Source organism: Pseudoliparis swirei, chromosome 17 (assembly GCF_029220125.1).
Source record: "Pseudoliparis swirei isolate HS2019 ecotype Mariana Trench chromosome 17, NWPU_hadal_v1, whole genome shotgun sequence".
NCBI classification, from domain to species: Eukaryota; Metazoa; Chordata; class Actinopteri; order Perciformes; family Liparidae; genus Pseudoliparis; species Pseudoliparis swirei.
In genome coordinates this window covers 2,684,962-2,709,961 of record NC_079404.1, presented here as the reverse complement: position 1 = coordinate 2,709,961, position 25,000 = coordinate 2,684,962, and the positions used below count along the sequence as shown (strand labels likewise).

At 45.9% G+C, this 25,000-nt stretch overlaps 1 protein-coding gene across 1 annotated transcript in view; it reads left to right on the top strand.

Annotated features, from left to right (window-relative positions):
* Positions 1-25,000, top strand: part of slc24a3 (solute carrier family 24 member 3) — a 62,168-nt gene that overhangs the window by 3,267 nt on the left and 33,901 nt on the right. The gene's annotated exons all lie outside the window — the stretch shown is intronic.

Sequence of the window (25,000 nt, the reverse complement as noted above, 5' to 3'; positions counted from 1 at the left end):
AAAAAGGTGTATAGTGCACCTTTCTAGTTTTGTATATAAAGATACTACTGAGGAGTATTCTGGATCCCTTCCAGGAGCCCAATGAGACGCACCTTTTAGCTCTGTCGGGCCCTAAAAGAACAAAAAGGAACAACAGAGAGACATCTGCCTGGAACCCTCCGTCTCTCTCCGTCTCTCTCCGTCTCTACCTCCAGCTCTTTAGCTCTCAGAACTACACACACACACACACACATACACACACGTGCTGTGTCTGATTCAGCTGCATCTGGGTCAGCCTGCGTGATCACAGAGAGCAACACTCCTCACACAAACACCCCCCCCCCCCCTCTATCCATCCTCCTCCCTCCATCTACAGCAGTCACTCTCCCCTCATCTTGTCCCTCTCTCCCTCCATCACGCACTCAGCCATCATTACACACACACACACACACACACCACCTCCCTACGGAGCTTGTAACCCTTGCTCCGCGTCGTAGGCTCTAGTTTTCTTTTTCCTCCCCCCATCGCCTTGTTTGTTAACTTATTTATTCATCAGGCGTCCCATATCTGCGTCGTTGTTTCCGTTGAGTTCCCTGTGGTAACCTCCTGTGTTTTCCTAAGCACACTTAACGCAGCGAGATGGAGTGTAGAGAATAACCTGTCAATCACCTGGTAGCTCCGCCCCTAAAGCGTCCCCTGCTTCATGGTCTGTGTGACTCTGAATGACCATCATGTACTAAATGATGACATCATGCTGTATAGAAGAAGACTTGAAACTAGAGACTGAGACATAAACTCATGTTTACATGTTTACTGATGGAAAACATCAAGAGAGAAGTAGAGTCACTATATAGACTTCTATACAACCAGAGTCGCCCCCTGGTGGTCAGGAGAGAGAATGCAGCTTTAACACATGAAGCATAGACTTCTATACAACCAGAGAAGTCGCCCACTGGTGGTCAGGAGAGAGAATGCAGCTTTAACACATGAAGCAGAGACTTCTATACAACCAGAGGAGTCGCCGCCTGGTGGTCAGGAGAGATAATGCAGCTTTAACATATGAAGCATAGACTTCTATACAACCAGAGGAGTCGCCCCCTGGTGGTCAGGAGAGATAATGCAGCTTTAACATATGAAGCATAGACTTCTATACAACCAGAGGAGTCGCCCCCTGGTGGTCAGGAGAGAGAACGCAGTTAAAATTGTTGTCACATTATTATTATTATTATTGTATGAATACACACGTACCATATTTTTGTGTCTGGAGGTCACATCCTCAAGATGGATTTTTAAATGTTTCTTCATCACCCCGATCTTAAAAGTATTTCCAGTATCCAACTGCTGTTTTACATTTTACATTTACTTAAAGGGCCACGCTCTCACTACTGTTACAGACCGCTGCTGCTCTTTGTTACAAAGGTTGATTTTTAATGAGTGGGAAGACTAAAGAAAAAATAGTGAAGACATAAACATAAAGGAGCATTTCTATTGGCCATCGACGGCTCTAAACACGTCAGAGTGTGAAATACATTTCCTTTTAAGGATGCTAAACCGCTCCGTGGAGCCGGAAGCATCCTGCAGATATGTGTGATAATATTGACGAGTAAAACCATAAAACTGTGAGTCAACTCAAATCAGGTTAAACGTATAAAGTGTGTATAAATACTCTCGTGTGAACTGTGCGATGTGTAAACATGTCGGCGTACCGGCAGATTCTAACCTCCATTTTGCCGCGAGCGACTGCGCCGAGCGCACGGATGAGACGACCTTCACCGGAAGGTGTGAAGGTCATCCGAACGCACAAACGCACACCGGAGCCTCGAGTTCCTCTCGCTGCCGCTTTTGAATTTGAAGAGCGCGCGGCAGGAAGCCACGACAAAGGGACGCCGCGCGTTTGAGTCCGTGTGAGATGAATAAAACAGAACCAGAGGTGCAAACAGCCGGCTGGCGTTCAACAGGGATATATATATATATACATATATATATATATTAGTGCTGTGAAAAATAACGCGTTAACTCAGTTAATCCAATTACAGGTTTAACTAGTTATTTTTTCTTAACGCATTTAACGCATGCGCAGAATGAGCTTCCAATCCGTCTGTTGTTGGTCGTCGGGACGAAAAAAAAGTCTCTTGCTAAATGAGCTTCCAATACACCACTTCAATCTGAACTCTGTCCGCTCTCATGCAGACGGTCTGTTCATCGGTAATGATCCTTCCGCAGGTTCACCTCCGGAAACCTTGTTACGACTTTTACTTCCTGTAGATCAGGGTCTCAACACGTCGATCGCGACCTGCCAGTCGATCGCGCGTAGTGTTGGTAGATCGCATGACATTAAAGAGATTGGCCCGCCCCTGACATGTTCTCTAGAGCACGCCTTTGTTCTTTTATTAAACTAAACGTCTGTTGTTGATCGTATCTCCACAGCAGCATGTCATCTCTGTCTCTACGCGTTGCGTTAACACTTATCGATCTCCGCCTGGCGCGCCACAGAGCTTGCGCGCATCGGGACCGAGCAAAAAAGTCACTTGCCAATCTGTCCACCTTTAGATTGTATCATGGTGGAGTTAATGGTTGACAAACAAGAGAAAATGTTCTGTTTAACCCTCCTGTTACCTTTACATTTACTAACATATTTTACCCTCGGGTCAATTTGACCCCAGCAATTAAAACCTCCAGAAAATTATTAGAATTAATATTGCTTCCCAAGTTTAAGTGTGAGGTACTTTATGTTTGTTTGTTGACTACCTAAATAGCCCTTTAAATAAATAAAAGTTGATATTTCTGATATGTTTGACACAGTGAAAAAGCCTGGGGTCAAATTGACCCCAAAGAACACCGACATTAAACATTGAATGGGGTCAAATTGACCCAAAGGTAACAGGAGGGTTAAACATTCTGTTTAGGATGAAGATGTATTAATGTTCCATATGGAAGAAAACTGCTAAATAACTGCTGAGTTGCAGCACCATTGTATAGAAGAATGTATAAATGTATATATCCGTCTTTTGTCATAAATCTCTATGTTCTCACAAAATATACCGAGAATATCGGTAATATGTGATTAATCATGATTAATCCACAAAAACCTGTGATTAATCCGATTAAAAATTTTAATCGTTTCACAGCCCTAGTATATATATACAGTATATAATATATAAATATATATGTATATATATGTATATATATACATATATATATACATATATATTTAATCGTTTCACAGCCCTATATATGTATCTATATATATATATATATCCTTAGTACATTTTTGACGACATGCAACGTGTTTTTTTATATTTTTTACACACACACATATATATATATATATATATATATATATATATATATATATTTGGTTCTGGACACACACGTGCATACAGAGATTCCTCGTCTTCCAACTTAATTTTCTCTGGAAACACAAGATTTTAGCTAATTAGCCAGACATGTGTTCAGGGAACCGTCTGGCATTTAAAATGTTTAAAATAAACGTTACTTTCTTAATGGTCACGTTCAGCGTGGCCCCTGAGCTTCACTCTCAGTCCTGAGTGAAGCTCAAACTCTCAACACTCACACAGGTTCTCTCACACACTTCCCGGCCTCCTGTTGATTCCACGGAGGGCCTTTATGTTTAATTCAGACCCCCGAACATGAATAATGAACGCGCCGCAGAGCCGATCCGACGCGACTCCTCGGATCCGAGCGGTTCGGAGTCGTGCGGCGAGGCGGCGAGGTGGCGAGGCGGCGAGGCGGCGAGGCGGCGAGGCGGCGCTCACCCGGCCGCCGGGAGGTTATTTAAAATCAGAGGATGAAAAAAGGGAAATTATTTAACAAGCACTGTGAGAATAACGTCACGCTGAGTTCAGAAGTGTGTTTTGTAATTGAATGTTGCAAAGAGATGGATTACAGAGAGAGAGAGAGAGAGAGATGGAATAGGGAGAGAGATGAAAATATAGAGAGAGATAGAAAGAGATGGATTACAGAGAGATGGAATAGAGAGAGAGATGGATTAGAGCGAGAGAGAGAGAGAGAGAGATGGAAAGAGAGAGAGAGATGGAATAGAGAGAGATGAAATAGAGAGAGATGAAAATATAGAGAGAGAGAAAGAGATGGATTACAGAGAGAGAGAGAGAGAGATGGAATAGGGAGAGAGATGAAAATAGAGAGAGAGATAGAAAGAGATGGATTACAGAGAGAGATGGAGTAGAGAGAGAGAGATGGATTAGAGCGAGAGAGAGAGAGAGAGAGATGGAAAGAGAGAGAGAGATGGAATAGAGAGAGATGAAATAGAGAGAGAGAGAAAGAGATGGATTACAGAGAGAGAAGGAATAGAGAGAGAGAGAGAGATGGAAAGAGAGAGAGAGATGAAAATATAGAGAGATAGAAAGAGATGGATTACAGAGAGAGATGGAATAGAGATTTTTTTTTTGATTTTTGAAAAACACTTTATTTACATTTTTTCCATCACAACGTTTCTCTACAAATAAAGTGTTTTACAAATCAGGTTATTTAAAATAAAAGCAAACAAACAAAACATTAAAAACATTAAAAAAGAAAACATGTTTTACCGAATAAAAAGTGGTGCAAACTCCAGCTCCTCCTCTACCACAGAACAAACAATATCTTTAAAACACCAGCGTTGTTTAAAAGCATCCAGGTCTCCAATGTGTTTGTAAACCTGAACTCCAGCCAGAGTCTGGCTCTGATGTTACAGAGCCACACTGCCTTGGCCTCCTGCCCTCTCTGTTTTCCACCCGGGACTTCCTAGTTAAATAAATTGCCATTTCGCTTCACCGGATAAAAATTTAGGAGCTGCCACTTTTCTTTTCTGTTTTTGTAGGCAGCTCCCATGATAAAAACCTTCTCTGTAAAACCACATTAAAAGACTAAAACCACTGTTAAAAGAGCGAAGAAACTCAAAAGTCTCTTACACTCGTTAAAAACATGGTAAATAGTCTCCCGGAGGTCACAGAAGGGCACTGGCTCAGGACAGCGGGATTGATTATCAAATAAAAGCGTTGGACGCGACAGCACCGTGTAAAATCCGCCACTGGAGGTCAGCGGTCCTTTTCTTTAGGGAGGCTTGTATAGGACCCCCACTGCGGGCCAGGGCCTCCATGCCCAAGTCTCTCTGACCACACAGTGGGCGGTCTGTTGCACAGTCTGGACCTGTTGATGCTCTTCACGAGGTTAAAATACAAAGTCTTCTTGTCTGCTTTGTTCAGTGTGCAGTTTTCTGGGTGGCTCGCTCAGCAGGGGCGGTGAGTCCCCCAGCCCCGGGCTGAGGGAGATGTTTGGGAAGGGTCTGCAGGGTCCGGCTCTGCTCTCCGCTGGCTGTAGTCGTTGAGGAGGCTCCTCTCAACCCGGTCAGCCTCTGCCTCCACAGCTCCAGGAGCCTCCTCGCCACCCGGTCGGAATGCAGACCCAGCAGGAGCCCAGGGCCGGGGTCGCTCAGCCGGCCCCACTGCATCCACCAACTGCTGCAGAGAAAGGGTCTTTGTTCGCAGCAGCGCCCGTTAGTCCAGGGTGATGCTGCTGCTAATGTCTAGTTTTGCCCCGTGAATTAATGGTTCTCTCAACAACCAGAACAGAGAGTCAGACTGTGGGCACCTTTCGTGCTTAAAAGGGCCCACGACTTAAAACACCCTGATAAAAGGAGGCAGCCCACTTAGTTTTAAAAGCTGGGGTCTATTAAAACAGAGCAGTATCCAGCCCTAGGTTGTCAGCACGTCTGAGGATGCAGCTGGCCACGTCTCGCCACACTAAAACCCCGGACTCGTTAAAAACTTCTGAACAAACTGTAATCTAAAAGTGGCCGTCCGGCTGGCCAGGTGGACAAGGCCCTGTCCCAACCTCCTCTCTGGCTAAAAACAGCACCCCCTGTGGCACCCAGTGTAGACCCTCCCAAAAGAAATCCACCATCTTCTTTTGTATGTTGGCTAAGAAGCCCGAGGGAGGGTCTAAAACTGTCAACCTGTGCCACAGTTGGGATGCAATAAGATTGTTTAAAACCAGTACTCTACCTTTAAAAGACATCTGGGGGAGCAGCCACTTCCACTTGGAAAGTTTCCTCTATCTTCTCTGTGACGCCTCCCAGTTCTTCTGGACCATGCTCGGTTTCCCAGGTATATTCCTAAATATTTAAAACCGTCCGTCTTCCATATGAGTTTTGTGGAAGAACCGAGGCCACGCCACTCCCCACAGCGAGGGCTTCGCTTTTCTTCCAGTTCACCCTCGCTGATGATGCCGTGCTAAAATCATGTACTATTTGATTTAAAAGGTTTACATCATTTTGATTCTTGATAAAAACAACAACGACGTCGGCATATGCCGATAAAATCATTCCTTTCCTATAACCAGGTAAAACAAACCATGTAGGCTAGAGCGTATTTTAATGAGGAGGGGTTGAGGAGAGTGCGTGAGCATCCCGGACAGAGCACAGCCCTGCCGGACCTCTACTCACTCTAAAAGGAGCACACAGCCTGCCGTTTATCTTCAGCACACTCTCAACATTACTGTACAACACCTTGATCTTAGCTATGAAACCAGCGCTGAACCCAAACTTCCCCAGAACTTTCCAGAGGAAACCGTGTTCAACGCGGTCAAAAGCCTTTTCCTGATCTAGAGAAATCAGACCAGTATCCATACCCAACGAGCTGGAGACCTCCAAAACATCCCGAATGAGGTGGACGTTGTCCACCATGGACCTGCCGGGCACACAGTAGGTCTGGTCCCGATGGAGGACCTGCTCCATAGCTCCCCTCAGCCTGGAGGCCAGGACCCTGGACAGAAGCTTGTAATCCACACACAGCAGAGACACAGGGCGCCAGTTACCGATGTCCTGCGGGTTTCCTTTCTTCGGCAGTAGCGTCAGCACTGCCCTCCGGCAGGACACCGGCATGGAACCAGAGGCCAGACTCTCGTTGAAGACGTCTAGGATGTCCCTTCCGAGGACATCCCAGTATTTCTTGTAAAACTCAGCGGGGAGGCCGTCGATCCTGGGCGCGCCTCCTGCATTCCCTGCAGGGCAGCTTTCAGCTCTTGGGGGGTTATGGGTCTGTCGAGCTCCTCATTAGTCTCCTCGGAGACCTGAGGCAGCTCCCCACAGAGCCCCTCCGCCGACTCTCCCTCCTCCCTATACTCAGTGGCATAAAGGGAGGAGTAAACCCCACCGCCGCTTCCGGATCTGGCTTGGCTCCACAACCGCTGCCCTGCGTCCGTCAGCAGTGAGTGGATCACTCGCCTGCCCACTCCTCTTCTCCAGGCCGAAGAAGAAGCTAGAGGAGTGTCCATCTCCGCGATGGTCTGGAATCGGACCTGACCAGTGCGCCTTGTACTTTAACCCGAACAGGTCGGCGAGAGCCGCTTTTACTTTTGAGGACTTCAATATGTCCTCGATCTCCTGTGGACTCGCTCAAACTTTCTAGGTCCACTATCTCAGTCTCCAGGTCCTTCATAGATCTGGTGACGTCTCTAGTGACGTTGAAAGTGTGCTGCTGACAAAGGAGCTTAATTTCTACCTTACCACGGTCCCACCACTGCCTAAGATTATTAAAATCACTCTTCCTCAGCCTAAAAATGCCCCAAAAATAAAACAACACCTCTCTAAAACTCCTATCGAAAGTTAAAACTGTATTAAAATGCCAATATGCGCTCCTGGGTAAAAAGTTCCTGATAAAAACATGACATAAAACCAAAGAGTGATCAGTAAAACCAGCCGGAACAATGCTGCACATTTTAAAAATACTAAAATGGTGCTTAAAAACATAAATACGGTCTAACCTGGCTGAGGAGATCCTTCCTCCCTAACGTGGGACCATGTGTACTGTCGGCAGTCCGGATGCATCCTTCTCCACACGTCCACCAGGCCATGAGAATGGACCAGCCTCCTCAGCACCTGCTGTGAAGCTGGATGTGGCTCTGTGTGATTTCTGTCTTTAAAATCATCCTCTGTGCAGTTAAAATCCCCAAGAATAAAAAATCCTCGGAGGCACAGTCATTTAAAACATCATTAATTTTGGATAAAACAGCTTCCTCTCTGCCCGGTTGTTGGAGCATAGACATTAATTAAAACAACATTAAAAGGTCGAACCGTGCTTTCACAAAGAACAGCCTCCCTCCACGATGTGTTTGACCTCCAGTGACCGGGCTGAAAGCCCTGGAGAAGAGGAAGCCCACTCCTCCGCTGAGGTTGGTGTTGTGGCTCAGGAGAACTTCCCCACTCCCTCCTCCAGTCCGCCTCGTTGGTGCTGTCGCTGTCGTCTCTTGTAAGAAGAGAACATCGTTGGCTTTCATCTTGTTAAATTCATAAATAGATGTTCTCTTCTTACTGTCCTCGCTCCATTTACGTTTAAAACTCCGACTCTGAATGTGTTCATTAAAAGAAAAGAGTTTAAAAACAAATAAAACTTAAAATCAACAAATCAAATAAAACCCACATTGGAGCTCTCCACCTCCCCTGCTGGATGCACTCCTTTACTTTGAGTAAAATCTTTTAATCCTAAAACCTCTTGCTTTTCAAACTTTTTTTTTCATATAATATCTGCAAGACTGTACAAAGTTCACGAGGTCAGGAAGTGATCCTGACCTCCACTTTCTTTGTTTTTGTTCTGTGTAAAAACTGGCTTATTTCATCCACTGTGTGAAGTTTTGAGCTTGACTGTTTGTTAAAATTAGAGGAGAGTCGCTGTCGCCTGCCCCTCCTCATCACTGCTGTCCTCCACCGGCCCCGCCCCTGACTCCTCCTCCTCCTCCACCCTGCTGGCCTCGCTGCCGCGCCTGGCCGCTCTTCTTTCTTTTGGGGCCTCTTTCTGCCCCCTGCTTCCTCCTCATCCATCTCTACCTGCTCCGCCTCTCTTCCTCTGCACCGTCCTCCTCCACCTCTTCGTATCCACCCACCTTCCTACCCCTCTATGGGCTTCTCACCACCCTTGTCCTCGTCTTTATTTCCTTTCCTCCTCTTTCCCACTTTCCTCATTATTCTCCACCCCACTCCCACTTCCACCTCTAAGCCCGTGCCACCATCACCACCATCACCAATATTTTTGTTGTTTTTAATCTTTTTGTTTGTTTTTTCCTTCTTTTCTTGTTTTCCTTCCTCCTCCCACTTCCCACCTCACCCACAGCCTCTACCCCACTGCTCTTGGCAGATCCCCACATCCTCCCATTTTCTTGGTCCGCTTTTCCTTTTTTTTCATCGCCCCGACTCCACCCACAGCCTGCTTCTCACTGCCCTGTCCAGGCTCCCACCCTCTTCCCCTCGCCACCCTTACCCCATCGCCACCATCACCACCATCACTCACTCCCTCATTCATACTCACCACATGTGTGTCGGGTGCAGCAGCAGTGACGCCGCTCGCCGCGCTCTCCGCTGGAATCGGAGCTGCCGCCGCAGCGCCTCCTCTCAGAGACGCCGCCGCCGAGCCGCGCAGCGGCAGCCGCCTCACCTGCTGTTCCCCACGCTGGTGCAGCGGGCGTGACGCCGGACGGACCCGAGCCGCCCGGACCAGCTGGCGCAGGGTCGCCTCGCCGAACAGACCGCGGTGCCCTCCTCCCGCAATGAAAGCACTTCAACGCCGATGAAGACGCGTAGACGTTATAGTAAACATCATCTGCTCTGACGCTTAAGCGCAGGTTTAACTCCGCCCGGTCGTCGAGTATCATATAAACCGATCTACGGTAACTCATGATATGCTTCATCGAGCTCTCCTTGAACCCGATGAGATCTCTCATCGGGAGACCAGCTTTCCGTGCGGAGAGCTCTCTGCTGAGAAACTCATCGGAGATGAGCGGAGGGACGTTTGAAACGAGGACTCTGGTGGACGGCTGGTCCAGCGGAAACACCTGTACAAACAAATCTCCCACCGAGACCCTCCTCTACCACGCGGCTCACCTTCGCCACCTGATCCAGGAAGATCACGACCGAGCCGTTCATCTTGGCGGCGGACTTCACGCTGCTGAACCCGACTTTCTTCCCGACTGCCCGAGCCAATTCCTCCACGCTGCACGAGGAGTCACCGGCAATCTTCATCCGTGTCTCCTCGTGAGCAGCGGGGGAATCGGGCAAACATTTCCGCGAGCCCGGTGAGGCACCGGCAGCGGAAGACACCCAGAGAAAACCCAACTAATCACCAAACAATTTAAACTACTGTGAAACCCAACTAATAAACCACATAAACTAAATACACACAACTATGAAAGAACAGAGAAGAGAGAAACACACAGACAACGCTCCACAGCTCCCAAACACACACCCTGTCGCTCTGACGCTCAGCGTGAACTGAGAGAGAGAGAGAGAGAGAGAGAGAGAGAGATGGATTAGAGAGATAGAGAGAGATGAAAATATAGAGAGAGATAGAAAGAGATGGATTACAGAGAGAGATTGAATAGAGAGAGAGATATGGAAAGTTAGAGAGAGATGGAATAGAGAGAGATGAAAATATAGAGAGAGATAGAAAGAGATGGATTAGAGAGAGAGCGATGGAAGGGAGAGGGAAAGAAAGAAAGATAGAGTAGAGAGAGAAATATATAGAGGGAGAGATGGAAAGGCGAGAAAGAGATGGATTAGAGGGAGAGAGAGAGATGAAATAGAGGGAGAGAAATGGAATAGAGCGAGGAAGAGAGAGATAGGTTAGATAGAGAGCGAGATGAAATAGAGGGAGAGAGAAAGAGAGAAAGCAAAGGATTAGAGAAAGAGAGATGGAATCGAGAGAGAAAGAGAGAGATAGGTTAGAGAGAGAGATGGAATAGAGGGAGAGAAGTTTAGTTGGAGAATGAACCACAGACATGTTCACATGTTCGTCTCCACAGTTTGATCAGAAGAATAAACATTTATATACATATTTATTCTTTTCATCAAACTCATTTATACACAGAGATCTTCACGACATGTTTGGTCTTGGAGATCTGCTTTCAAGTGATATAAACCCACTGGTCCCCATGTGTGTGAACCGGTTTCAGCCTCGCTTCACAGCGTGAGCTTCATGCTCCTCAAGACATCACCAAATTATTGACTCAGAATCCAAGAATATTGAAGTCACTGAGTTAAAAGATGAATCCCGCCACACGCCGACCTCACCTGAGAACTCGTGTTCAACCGCTCGTCTGCCCGTTAACCCCTCGGGAGTCTTTTCTCACGTGTTCATAATCCAATCATATGGACACTCACACACTCACACTCACACACACATCATAAACAGTCAGCGTGGTGGTGACGGATGAGCACATGTTAGCGGGGGTCACTGCGTGTGTCCGCGGGCCGTGTGCTGCATTACATCCAGCTGTGATTAAGAGCCATTTTCTTTCCTCTCTCTCCCTCAAATCTTCTCTCTGTCTGTCGCTCCCTCGCTCGCCCAATACGCCCTAAACGCGAATTCATCACCCGGCCCCAAAAAGCCTTTTTTAGCACCCGCCGTGTGTATTCTGGGATGCTGAGCGCGGCTCCGGAGAGACGGATGAAAAGGAGGGAAGAGTGGAAGAGACCGGAGTGTGACCGCCGTCTGAGATGCTGCTGTTGTCTTTTACCTCTCTCACTCTCTCTCTCTTTCTTCATCACTCCATGTCCCCGATCCCCCTGTTCCTCCTCATCGTCTACAAGGCCCGTTGTTAAGCTGCGTTCGCACCAAAAGAATGTTACGGGCGAGTAGATCCCGTAAGCAAAGTCAACGCACAGACCCGAGTCAGAACATAGGCATGGAAGACAGTGATCATATATGGACATGGTCAGAACATAGACATGGAAGACAGTGATCATATATGGACATGGTCAGAACATAGACATGGAAGACAGTGATCATAGATGGACATGGTCAGAACATAGACATGGAAGACAGTGATCATATATGGACATGGTCAGAACATAGACATTGAAGACATTGATCATATATGGACATGGTCAGAACATAGACATTGAAGACATTGATCATATATGGACATGGTCAGAACATAGACATGGAATAAAGTGATCATATATAGACATGGTCAGAATATAGACATTGAAGACATTGATCATATATGGACATGGTCAGAACATAGACATGGAAGACAGTGATCATATATAGACATGGTCAGAACATAGGCATGGAAGACAGTGATCAGATATAGACATGGTCAGAATATAGACATGGAAGACAGTGATCATATATGGACATGGTCAGAACATAGACATGGAAGACAGTGATCAGATATAGACATGGTCAGAATATAGACATTGAAGACATTGATCATATATGGACATGGTCAGAACATAGACATTGAAGACATTGATCATATATGGACATGGTCAGAACATAGACATGGAAGACAGTGATCATATATAGACATGGTCAGAATATAGACATTGATCATATATGGACATGGTCAGAACATAGACATTGAAGACATTGATCATATATGGACATGGTCAGAACATAGACATGGAAGACAGTGATCATATATAGACATGGTCAGAACATAGACATGGAAGACAGTGATCAGATATAGACATGGTCAGAATATAGACATGGAAGACAGTGATCATATATGGACATGGTCAGAACATAGACATGGAAGACAGTGATCAGATATAGACATGGTCAGAATATAGACATTGAAGACATTGATCATATATGGACATGGTCAGAACATAGACATTGAAGACATTGATCATATATGGACATGGTCAGAACATAGACATGGAAGACAGTGATCATATATAGACATGGTCAGAATATAGACATTGATCATATATGGACATGGTCAGAACATAGACATTGAAGACATTGATCATATATGGACATGGTCAGAACATAGACATGGAAGACAGTGATCATATATAGACATGGTCAGAACATAGGCATGGAAGACAGTGATCATATATAGAGATGGTCAGAATATAGACATTGAAGACATAGATCATATATGGACATGGTCAGAATATAGACATTGAAGACATTGATCATATATGGACATGGTCAGAACTTAGGCATGGAAGACAGTGATCATATATGGAGATGGTCAGAACTTAGGCATGGAAGACAGTGATCATAGATGGACATGGTCAGAACATAGACATGGAAGACATTGATCATATATGGACATGGTCAGAACATAGACATGGAAGACATTGATCTCTGAATAGAAACGAGTTGACCCCATTGGTCAACCAGCTACACCTGTTCTACTTGCATGTGTCCAGTCACACAGAGTTCATTTAAGAATTTCAGCATGTGTAATTCTACAATAAATCAGGAAATATATTCTAATACATTGTGTTGAGACCTCTCTACAATATTACATACACTGTTTTCAATCGTAAGGTGTATACAGGATATAAAATGTCTCTGCATGGACAATCTCGAACCAATAATCAACAACAATTATCCTTCCTCAAGAGGAACAACAAAGGTCTTTCTTCTTTAAGACATATAAATCTTCCGTGTACATTTTCAGATATTAGACAAACATTTCTTGATTTAAATATCTTTGCTCTCGATCCTCCTGAGCGCCTCTTGTTGACTTCACAGCGTTACTATCTCTCCTTCAGCGATTGACCTCCACGACCTTTTGGTTCTCCCGACCGATGCAAACACAAGCGTGGTGCTATTCCCCCGCACAACGCTTTTAATTACTCCGATCGGATTCATCTTACTCTCCGGTGACTATATTAAATTGAACAATCGTTGCGTCTGCGCCTCCCGTGTATTGTGAGACCGAAGGTGATGAGCTTATTACAGCGGAGGTTCGAAAAAAGACCCATTTGCTGAGGATACTCGTCTTCTCATCTGCAGCCTGCTCCACCTTTTAGTTTAAAAACACCTCGAAACAAACACGCCGATCTCTGTCCAACTGGGGCTGTCTTTGTTTTGAGGCCTTTAGACACCAGCGGCTTAATGAAGAAAGAGAGAGAGAGAGAGAGAAATTCCAATATTTTCTTTTTGTGATCAAATCTTTTATTGGCTTTCGAGATATGCACATGCAAAGGAAAATATATATATTTTTTTACTTTTTACACATTTTACATATACAAAGGTATTCGGACATAAACCATACAAAATAATAATAATACAAATAAATATATTCAAAAGAATAAATATATAAATATGGGTAGACATGCAAAATTCCAATCATATACATTATGTTATGTTCGTAAAGTACATGGAAGTGAAATGAGTCGCCTTTAGAAATATGTGGAAAGTCTATTTTTTTTACATGTAATCTATAATATGTAATACCCTTCTAAAAGTGTTTACGTTGAACTGTTATAAATGAGAGAGAGAGAGAGAGAAAGAGAGAGAGAGAGACACCCTCTGATGGGCGTTGCATGCATTTATCTTGAAACATCATTCACTGTGTTTTTTAAATTTTTATATATACAGGACTGTCTCAGAAAATTAGAATATTGTGATAAAGTTCTTTATTTTCTGTAATGCAATTTTAAAAAACGAAAATGTCATGCATTCTGGATTCATTACAAATCAACTGAAATATTGCAAGCCTTTTATTCTTTTAATATTGCTGATTATGGTTTACAGCTTAAGAAAACTCTAAAATCCTATCTCATAAAATTTTAATATTTCCTCAGACCAAGTTAAAAAAAAGATTTATAACAGCTGAGTGTTTGTCAAGGCTCAGGAAACCCTTGCAGGTGTTTGAGTTAATTAGACAATTCAAGTGATTTGTTTAATACCCTACTAGTATACTTTTTCATGATATTCTAATATTTAGAGATAGGATATTTGAGTTTTCTTAAGCTGTAAGCCATAATCAGCAATATTAAAAGAATAAAAGGCTTGCAATATTTCAGTTGATTTGTAATGAATCCAGAATGCATGACATTTTTGTTTTTTTAATTGCATGACAGAAAATAAAGACCTTCATCACAATATTCTAATTTTCTGAGACAGTCCTGTATATATATATATGCCCATATAAATGATGAGGGCAGCTGGATCCTGGACCCCGGTGGATCAGGTCTCTGGGAGGACGTGGGCTCGATAGCCACCGACCTCCCGCCACTTTCATCCATCTCATTGTATTTTTAAAAATATAGCTAATTAATGTATAATTTCGATGAAGAACAAATGAATCACTTTGTTTGCCGTTGTTTTCCAAAGAAGTTGACCAATCCGGTGTGTCGGCCTCTTTCTTTTCAACCAAATCTCAGCAAAGACTTTTCTGAAGTAACACAAGGACCTGGGTTATTATAAGATCATGCAGTGATGTGTGACGGCACATATAGTTTGGACATTACTGGAAACAAAGTTTGCGTAAAGCCAACCTCCCCCCGGTACCGACCGGTGCTCAGCATCAGCATCAGCATCACCTCCTCGGCACCGGCTCTCACTTCGGCTCGACATGCATCGCCGCGTTGACGGCCGCGTTCCGTTTCGGGAGGTTTTTCTCACACGCGGCCGCAGAGTGTGGCACGACTTCTTCACACGGGAGCTCCAATGCGCTCGAGACACGGTGACGTCGGCAGCGAGAAAGTCACATTTTTCTCCGATGGAGGGTTATTTCGGTAAAAAAAAGAAGTTGCATCCGCTCTACGGAACGTCTATCGAATAAAAATCATGTTGCATTTACATTTAATTTCAACAATATTTATTGTTTTTTAGAAATAATTTAATCTTATTGATTTATTAGCAAATTGGTTACAGGTCCAAACCGCCATCTGGTCTCATTGTTGGTTACAAAGCAGGGGGTCCAGGAGTGGGTCGGTGATGGTCTTGAAGCACACACCCAAACACTTCACATTATTTGTTGTCTTTCTGTCGTGTTGATTGTTGTTTGTTTGTCATGTCCAAATGTTGCACCTTCCACCAAAAAAAATTCCTCGTTTGTTTGTGAAAACATTCCTGGCAATAAAACTGTTTCTGATTCTGATTCTGATTCTGATGTTGGATGATTTAGTTTTGGGGTTGAGGGCCAAGAGTGTAAAATAAATATTTAAAAAAAAAATGTTATTGGTCATGGACCTGCACTTGTACTTGAAAACCTCAAAATGCACATTAAACCTTTTTATATTTAACTTTTACAACTTTGATCTAAACGTTGCACGAAATATATGTCATTTTATAAGAAATTTGCTCGGAACATTCATGCTCCCCAGAGAATAATAATAATAATAATAAAGAATAACTTTATTTATATAGCATTTTAAAAAACAAAAATTACAAACCTGTTTACAGAGAATCATGGCAAAACAAATAGATTGGTAAGATACAAATATAAAAGAAAAAAACAGACAAGCTAAATTAGGAGATTCAAAGAAGTGCAAAAAAAGACAACATCACTTAAAAGCTGTTCTATAAAAATTGGCTTTAAGAAGTGATTTAAAGGAAGGATTCTGCTAGTTTTATCCCCTCCGGGAGGTCGTTCCAAAGTCGAGGGGCTCTAACGGCAATAGACCCTTTTTGATACGATCGACCCCTGAGCCCTTCCATACGGACACGCCCATCATGCTAAATTAATTTGTGCGACCTGTTAAATTTACAGCAACATTATATATATATATATATATACAGGACTGTCTCAGAAAATTAGAATATTGTGATAAAGTTCTTTATTTTCTGTAATGCAATTAAAAAAACAAAAATGTCATGCATTCTGGATTCATTACAAATCAACTGAAATATTGCAAGCCTTTTATTCTTTTAATATTGCTGATTATGGCTTACAGCTTAAGAAAACTCTAAAATCCTATCTCATAAAATTTTAATATTTCCTCAGACCAAGTAAAAAAAGATTTATAACAGCTGAGTGTTTGTCAAGGCTCAGGAAACCCTTGCAGGTGTTTCGAGTTAATTAGACAATTCAAGTGATTTGTTTAATACCCTACTAGTATACTTTTTCATGATATTCTAATATTTAGAGATAGGATATTTGAGTTTTCTTAAGCTGTAAACCATAATCAGCAATAAATCAGAATAAAAGGCTTGCAATATTTCAGTTGATTTGTAATGAATCCAGAATGCATGACATTTTTTTTTTTAATTGCATTACAGAAAATAAAGAACTTCATCACAATATTCTAATTTTCTGAGACAGTCCTGTATATATATTACCCGTCAAGATGTTTTTAAAATTTTCTTTTTTTAAAGTATTGACACGATACTGTTCGTCAGCTCCACTCTAAACCATCTTGTGGTTGGAGGTGTGCGTGTTGTTGTATTCTCACAGGAAAGTGTGTGTTGCTCTGTGTATTCTACACGACTGCACTCTGAAGCATGTTGTGAAGCTGTGGGGAAGGTGACCTTCATCCCACTCGCACATGCATAGTTACGTATAATTGGGTGTATATATATATATATATGATAATTTCTACAAAACAGTAACCTAGATATTATATGTCATAGGATGGGGAGCCAAAGATGTTGCAATCACGTGCAGCGCGGTGCAGACATGTGCTCGTGGCCTGGTTCTCTGCTCTCTGGGGAAGAGACACACACACACACCGACCCATGCACACACACACAGATGCACAGGGACTCATGCGCGTCTTGTGAACATGGGATGCTGCGTTAGAGAGGGAGGGGGGGGGGGGAACTGGACGGTAACAGTGGGGAGACACACACACGCTGCTGACCTAGATCTATAGGTGCTGGTGGTACCTGTGCATCTTGGCTTACTCCATACTGTGTGACATCTGTAGGGAAACTTTCTTTCTTTGGATGTTTTTATCAGTTTTTTTACGTTATCGAAACTTCTATACAACCAGAGGAGTCGCCCTCTGGGGGTCAGGAGAGAGAAGGCAGCTTTAATCATTGAAATATACACTGCTATACAACCAGAGGAGTCTCCCCCTGGTGGACAGTAGAGATAATGCAGCTTTAACACATGAAGTATATGCTTCTATACAACCAGAGGAGTCGCCCCCTGGTGGTCAGGAGAGAGAATGAAGCTTTAACACATGAAGCATAGACTTCTATACAACCAGAGGAGTCGCCCCCTGGTGGCCAGTAGAGAGAATGAAGCTTTAACACATGAAGCATAGACTTCTATACAACTAGAGGAGTCGCCCCCTGGTGGTCAGAAGAGAGAATGAAGCATAGACTTCTATACAACCAGAGGAGTCGCCCCCTGGTGGCCAGTAGAGAGAATGAAGCTTTAACACATGAAGCATAGACTTCTATACAACCAGAGGAGTCGCCCCCTGGTGGTCAGAAGAGAGAATGAAGCTTTTACACATGAAGCATAGACTTCTAAACAACCAGATGAGTCGCCCCCTGGTGGACAGTAGAGAGAATGCTGCTATAACACATGAAGCATAGACTTCTATAAAACCAGAGGAGTCGCCCCCTGGTGGTCAGTCGAGATAATGCTGCTTTAACACATGAAGCATGTGTTTCTCCATCCAGAACAGACAACATGGAATATCATGATTCATCCGGCCGTATCATTCTGTGTGTCGCTGCTGTAACGAAGCAGAGAGGAGGTCCATAGACGGATCAAAGGAGAAACAGGTGTTTCGCTATTTATTTGAATTATAATATGAGAAAACTGATTTTTTTATGGGGTAAATATTTCATTTATTGGATGAGATTATTCACTTATTGTTGCCATTTTTTCCTTGTGAAACAAAAGGAAATCCTTAATGTCCGATCGTCACATTCATCTCACATTCGAACAATAATGCAAGAAGTGAGATACAATACAGGACAAGTGTGAAAACAATCACAGGACAAATACAACGACTAGCATAGAGGGCACCTTTCCCACATTATGAAGAACATTTGAACGCCTCGTACGTATCCACAGGTAGAAACGCTCTGAAATGAACTCTTCAGGAGCCAATGGAAACGTGTGCGTGTGTGTGTGTGTGTGTGTGTGTGTATGCGTCCGTGCGTGCGTGAGTAACTCGCTGTTATGTCATGCACCTCCTCCACCCACTTGTGTCCTGTCTGTTACGTCACGTCGCCGTGGTAACCTCAGCCTCGGCGATGCATTCTGCTCCACCGGTCCGTGCTGCGTCTCACGCAGGTGATTCCAACGGTTTGAAGACGAGAGGGAGAGAGACGCGCTACGGCAGAGAAACAAGTGCACACGATGTTAGGAATATGTTCACCGCTTTAAAAAAAACAAACGTCAGACATCTTTTTCTGTCGGGAGGTGAAGCCGTTACATCGTCATGTCACCTCTCAGTCTGTGTGACCGTGTGACTAACTCTGCTTCTCTGAACTGACGACCGCCATCTGAGTCACTTTGGGTAATACACTGACTATAAGGGTTTATTATAAATATATATATAAATATGTGTTTATATATATATATATATAAATATATATATTTATAATGAAACCTAAAGGTGTCTCAAAGAACTCTCAAAAAATGGTTCTTTAAGGAACCATTTCTGGTTCCACAAAGAACCTTTCAAACCTGTCAGGCCGAGATTCCGATCAGGACTCAAATGCTGAGGCGTCAGTGAGCAGTTTAGTAATCAAAACAAAAACTCTCCTAAGAGGTTGGTAATAAGTTTCCAAAAAGGCTCGGTGGCTATGAACGTGGCCTTGGTGAACGACCATGAGACGAAACACTTTGGCACAGGACAGAGGGAAGACGCAGACTATAAGCACATGAGGGTAATGGGGAACAGGTGGAAACAATCAGGGATCAGGGGAGACAATCAGACCGGTGACACATGAGGAAGGGCAAGTGACCTGAAACGAGAGGAGAGTTAGACTTCAAAATAAAACAGGAAGTTACGAGACAAAACCCAAAGACAAGACAAGCTTCACCACGGTGTGACAGTACCCCCCCCCCCTAAGGGCCGACTCCTGACGGCCCAGGCAGTTCAGGATGGTCCTTCACAAAGTCTTCGATGAGGACCGATCCAGTATAAACCGGGATGGGACCCATTGACGCTCCTCCGGGCCATACCCTGCCAGTCCACCAGGTACTGCTTGCCCCGACCACGGTTGCGCACAGCTAATAACTTCTTGACCTTGTAGACAGGACCCCGTCTATTACTTCAGGAGGACGAGGGGCGGAGGGGGACCATGGAGCTCTCCTGACTGGCTTGACCTGACTGACATGGAATGTCGGGTGGACACGGAGAGCCCGGGCAGACAGGCGAACCGCTGCAGGCCCGATAATCTTGGTGATGGGGAATGGCCCCACGAAGCGCGGTGCCAGTTTCTTCGAGAGGCCTTTGAGGGAGAGGTTCTGGCTGAGAGCCACAATCTCTGGCCCGGCTGGTACGCAGGGGCGGGTCGTCTTCTCCGGTCGGCGGCCCTTTTGACCCGGTCTCCTTGGCGGATGAGGAGCTGCCGGGCGGCCGCCCAGATACGTCGGCAACGGCGGACCATGGCGTGGGCGGAGGGCAAAGACACTTCCGGTTCCTGGTCCGCGAAGACAGGAGGCTCGTAACCAAACACACATTTGAAGGGTGAGAACCCTGTGGCCGAGGTGGGCAGGGAATAATGGGCATACTCGACCCAGACCAGGTGCCGGCTCCAGGTTGAGGGGTTCTGGGACACCAGACAGCGGAGACCGGTCTCCAGCTGCTGGTTGAGGCGTTCGGCCTGGCCGTTGGCCTCCGGGTGATAGCCTGACGTGAGACTCGCCGTGACTCCGATAAGCCGACAAAACTCCTTCCAGAAGCATGACACGAACTGGGGCCCCCGGTCGGAAACGATGTCCCTAGGGAAACCGTGGACTCTGAAGACATTGTTAATCATAATCTCAGCTGTCTCTTTGGCTGACGGCAGTTTGGGTAAGGCTATGAATCTCGTCATTTTGGAAAACCTGTCCACCACGGTAAGAACCGTGGTGTTACCTTCGGAGACCGGGAGGCCCATGACAAAGTCCATGGAGATGTTAGCCCATGGTCTGGAGGGGATGGGGAGCGGTTGTAGAAGTCCCATACGCGGCCCAGAGGACGTCTTATTCCTGGCGCAGACCGAACAAGCCCCAACGTAATCCTGGACCTCCCGTTCCATGGACCGCCACCAGAACCTCCGAGAAATGGCAAACATGGTCCGCCGAACCCCCGGATGACAGGAAAGCAGCGAGGTGTGAGCCCAGTGGATCACCTGTGGGCGCAGCTCAGCCGGAACAAACAACCGATTCTCAGGGCACCCACTAGGTGGCGGACTCTCCCCGTTTGCCTGCTTGACCTGCTTCTCTATTTTCCAAGTCACCGCTCCAACCACACAGGTTCGTGGAAGGATTGGCTCTGGTTCCTTGGCAACAGGCTCGGGGTCGAGAGACGTGACAAGGCATCGGGCTTGACGTTCTGGGACCCCGGCCTGTACGAGAGGGCGAAAGAGAAGCGGTTAAAAAAGAGCCCCCACCTTGCCTGGTGAGAATTCAGTCTCTTGGCTTTTCGTATATATTCCAGGTTCCTATGGTCGGTCCAGACGATAAACGGGTGTTCAGCTCCCTCAAGCCAGTGCCTCCATTCTTCCAAGGCCAGCTTGACCGCCAACAGCTCCCGGTTGCCGACATCATAGTTCCGCTCCGCCCGCGACAGATGCTGCGACAAGAAGGCGCAGGGATGCATCTTACCGTCCTGTTCAGATCGCTGGGACAGGACCGCTCCAATCCCCTCATTGGAGGCGTCCACCTCTACCACAAACTGCCGCTGGGGATCAAGCATCGTGAGGATGGGAGCCGTGGTGAAGCGGGTCTTGAGGTGCTGAAAGGCTGCCTCCGCCTCCGGGGACCAGAGGAAGCGCACCTTCGTGGAGGTGAGTGCATGGAGCGGAGCTGCTATTTCGCTGAAGCCTCTGATAAACCGCCTATAAAAGTTCGCAAAACCGAGGAACTGCTGGACCTTTTTGCGGCTATCAGGTGTGGGCCATTCGGCCACAGCGCGCACTTTAGCCGGATCCATCTGCACCCTTCCAGGAGCTACAATGAAGCCCAGGAAGGAGATGGTGTCGGCATGAAACTCACTCTTTTCTGCCTTCACATAGAGTCTGTTTGCTAACAATCGTTGGAGAACCTGGGACACATGCTTTCTGTGAGTATCTAGATCTGGTGAGTAAATGAGAATGTCATCCAGGTAAACGTACACAAACAGGTCTAAGAAATCACGGAGTACGTCATTGATCATAGCCTGGAATACAGCTGGGGCATTGGTGAGTCCGAAAGGCATCACTAAGTACTCGTAGTGGCCGCTAGGAGTATTAAATCCTGTCTTCCATTCATCTCCTTCTGATCCTGACTAAATGATAAGCGTTGCGTAAATCTAACTTGGTAAATACCTTAGCCTGTTGCAGTTGGTCAAAAACTGATGTCATGAGAGGTAGGGGGTAACGATTCTTAATGGTGATGGCATTGAGGGGGCTGTAATCGATGCAGGGTCTAAGGGAGCCGTCCTTCTTCCCTACAAAAAAAAATCCGGCCCCTGCTGCTGATGATGGACGAATAAGCCCCGTCCTCAGCGATGACTCTATGTACTCTTTCATGGCTGCCTTCTCCGGCCCGGAGATGGAGTACAACCGGCCCTTGGGAATGGGGGAGCCCGAAACCAGGTCTATGGCGCAATCATAAGGCCGGTGTGGGGGAAGTGACATGGCCTTAGTCTTGTTAAAAACCTCTCGGAGGTGGTGGTAGCAGGGAGGTACGGCGCTTAGGTCGGACGTCTCAGAGTCTGTGGCAGAGGTAATGGAAAGGTGATTAATGGAAGGCATGTTAATCCCCTGGATAGAAACAGGTTTGCAGTGGTCCGCACAATCCTCCCCCCACCCCATGATTGTCCCCGTCTTCCAGTTTACGTGGGGGTTGTGCTGACATAACCAAGGATTCCCCAGGACTAGAGTCTGCGAGGGCGATTCAAATAAATATAGGTTCAGGAGTTCCCTATGCTCCTGGATCTGCAGTTCCAGTAGTTCTGTAGTGTGAGTGATCCTGAATAGTTCTTTGCCGTTGAGGGTCCTGACCTTGATGGGGCTGACCAGGGGTTCCGATTTTAACCCCAAAGTCTCCGCCAAACCCCAGTCAATTAGGTTCACATCGGCCCCGGAGTCTATGAGTGCCTTAAAGTCAATAGTGGTGGCATGGTGCGTTACCTTAACTGGCGTCAGGCTGCGCCGAGCGAGGTCTGTGGCTTGGCTCACCTCCTGGGGTCTTTTGGCCGGACAGGCGGCGACGAGGTGGTTAGTCTTGCCGCAGTAAAAGCAGCTGCCCTCCTGCTGGCGCTGCCGCTCCTCCGGTGTCAGCCGCATCCTGCCAATCTGCATGGGCTCCTCTTCTCCAGCGATGGAGGAGGGAAGGCAGTGCTCAGGCGGCGAATAACGGGGAACCTGCCCGCCCAGGGCAGGGGACCGTAGGTACCTCTCCATCGTCAACCCGCTGCTCTGTGGTTGCCGGAGCTCACGAACCCGGTTGTCTGTCCGGATGGCAAGCGAGATGAGTGAATCCAGGTCTGCAGGCAGATCCACTGGCAGCAGCAGCTCCTGGATGCGAGTCGCCAGCCCCTTCAGTAATATGTCGTACAGGGCTGTGTTGTCCCACCCACTCTCCACCGCCAGGGTGCGAAAGCGGATGGCGTAGTCGCACACCGAGTCCCTGCCCTGTGTCAGCCTGCTCAGCTCCCTGGCCTTTTCCCTGTCTGAAGACACTGGGTCAAAAATTTGCATGAAGGCAGTTCTAAAGTCTGTGAAAGAAAAGCAAAGCGGAGAACCACGCGCCCACTCAACGGTGGCCCAAGCTCTGGCTCTCCCTGCCAGGTGGGAAATCATGAAGGCTATTTTCGACCTATCTGTGGTGAAGGCCTGCGGCAGCTGTTCAAAATGTATCGAGCAGTCAACAAGAAAAGCCCTGCATTGTCCTGGTTCCCCAGAGAAACGCTCCGGGGAGGCCAACTTGATTCCCACCCCGGTCATGGGAGTGCCCTGGGTCGGAGCCACGGCAGCTGCTGGAGCCTCCTGCTCCGCGGGTGGCTGGGTTGGCTGGTGCAGGCGGTCCCCCAGCTCCCTCACCTGGGACACGAGCTGACCCAGCTGAGCCGCCATCGCCGCCTGAAACTCCTCCTGACGGGAGACGCGGGCTTCCTGAGCGTGTAGCATGGCCGCCCACTGGCCAGCCTCTGCTGAGTCCATACTGGCCAAAGTGTACTGTCAGGCCGAGATTCCGATCAGGACTCAAATGCTGAGGCGTCAGTGAGCAGTTTAGTAATCAAAACAAAAACTCTCCTAAGAGGTTGGTAATAAGTTTCCAAAAAGGCTCGGTGGCTATGAACGTGGCCTTGGTGAACGACCATGAGACGAAACACTTTGGCACAGGACAGAGGGAAGACGCAGACTATAAGCACATGAGGGTAATGGGGAACAGGTGGAAACAATCAGGGATCAGGGGAGACAATCAGACCGGTGACACATGAGGAAGGGCAAGTGACCTGAAACGAGAGGAGAGTTAGACTTCAAAATAAAACAGGAAGTTACGAGACAAAAACCCAAGACAAGACAAGCTTCACCACGTTGTGACAAAACCAGGGTTCTCTAAATAACCATTTCCTTAAAGAGTTCTTCAAAGAACCAATAAAGGTGGTTTAAAGAAGTTCAAAAATGTGTTCTATAAGGCACCATTTCTGATTCCACAAAGAACCTTTCAAACCAGGGTTCTTTAGAGAACCTTTTCCTTCAATAGTTTCTCAAATAACCTATAAAGATGTCTCAAAGAACCTTACGAATTGGTTCTTTAAGGCACCATTTCTGGTTCAACAAAGAACCTTTCAAACCAGGGTTCTTTAGAGAACCTTTTCCTTCAATAGTTTCTCAAATAACCTATAAAGATGTGTCAAAGAACCTTACGAATTGGTTCTTTAAGGCACCATTTCTGGTTTAACAAAGAACCTTTCAAACCAGGGTTTTTTTAAAGAACCATTTCCTTAAAGATTTCTTCAAAGAACCGACAAAGGTGTCTCAAAGAACCCTCAAAACATGGTTCTTTAAGGCACCATTTCTGGTTCCACAAAGAACTTTCCAAACCAGGGTTCTTTAAACAACCATTTCCTTAAAGAGTTCTTCAAAGGACCTATAAAGTTGCCTTAAAACGAGAGAAGGGTTCTCCGGGAGGTGATGGCTCTTCGTAGAACCAC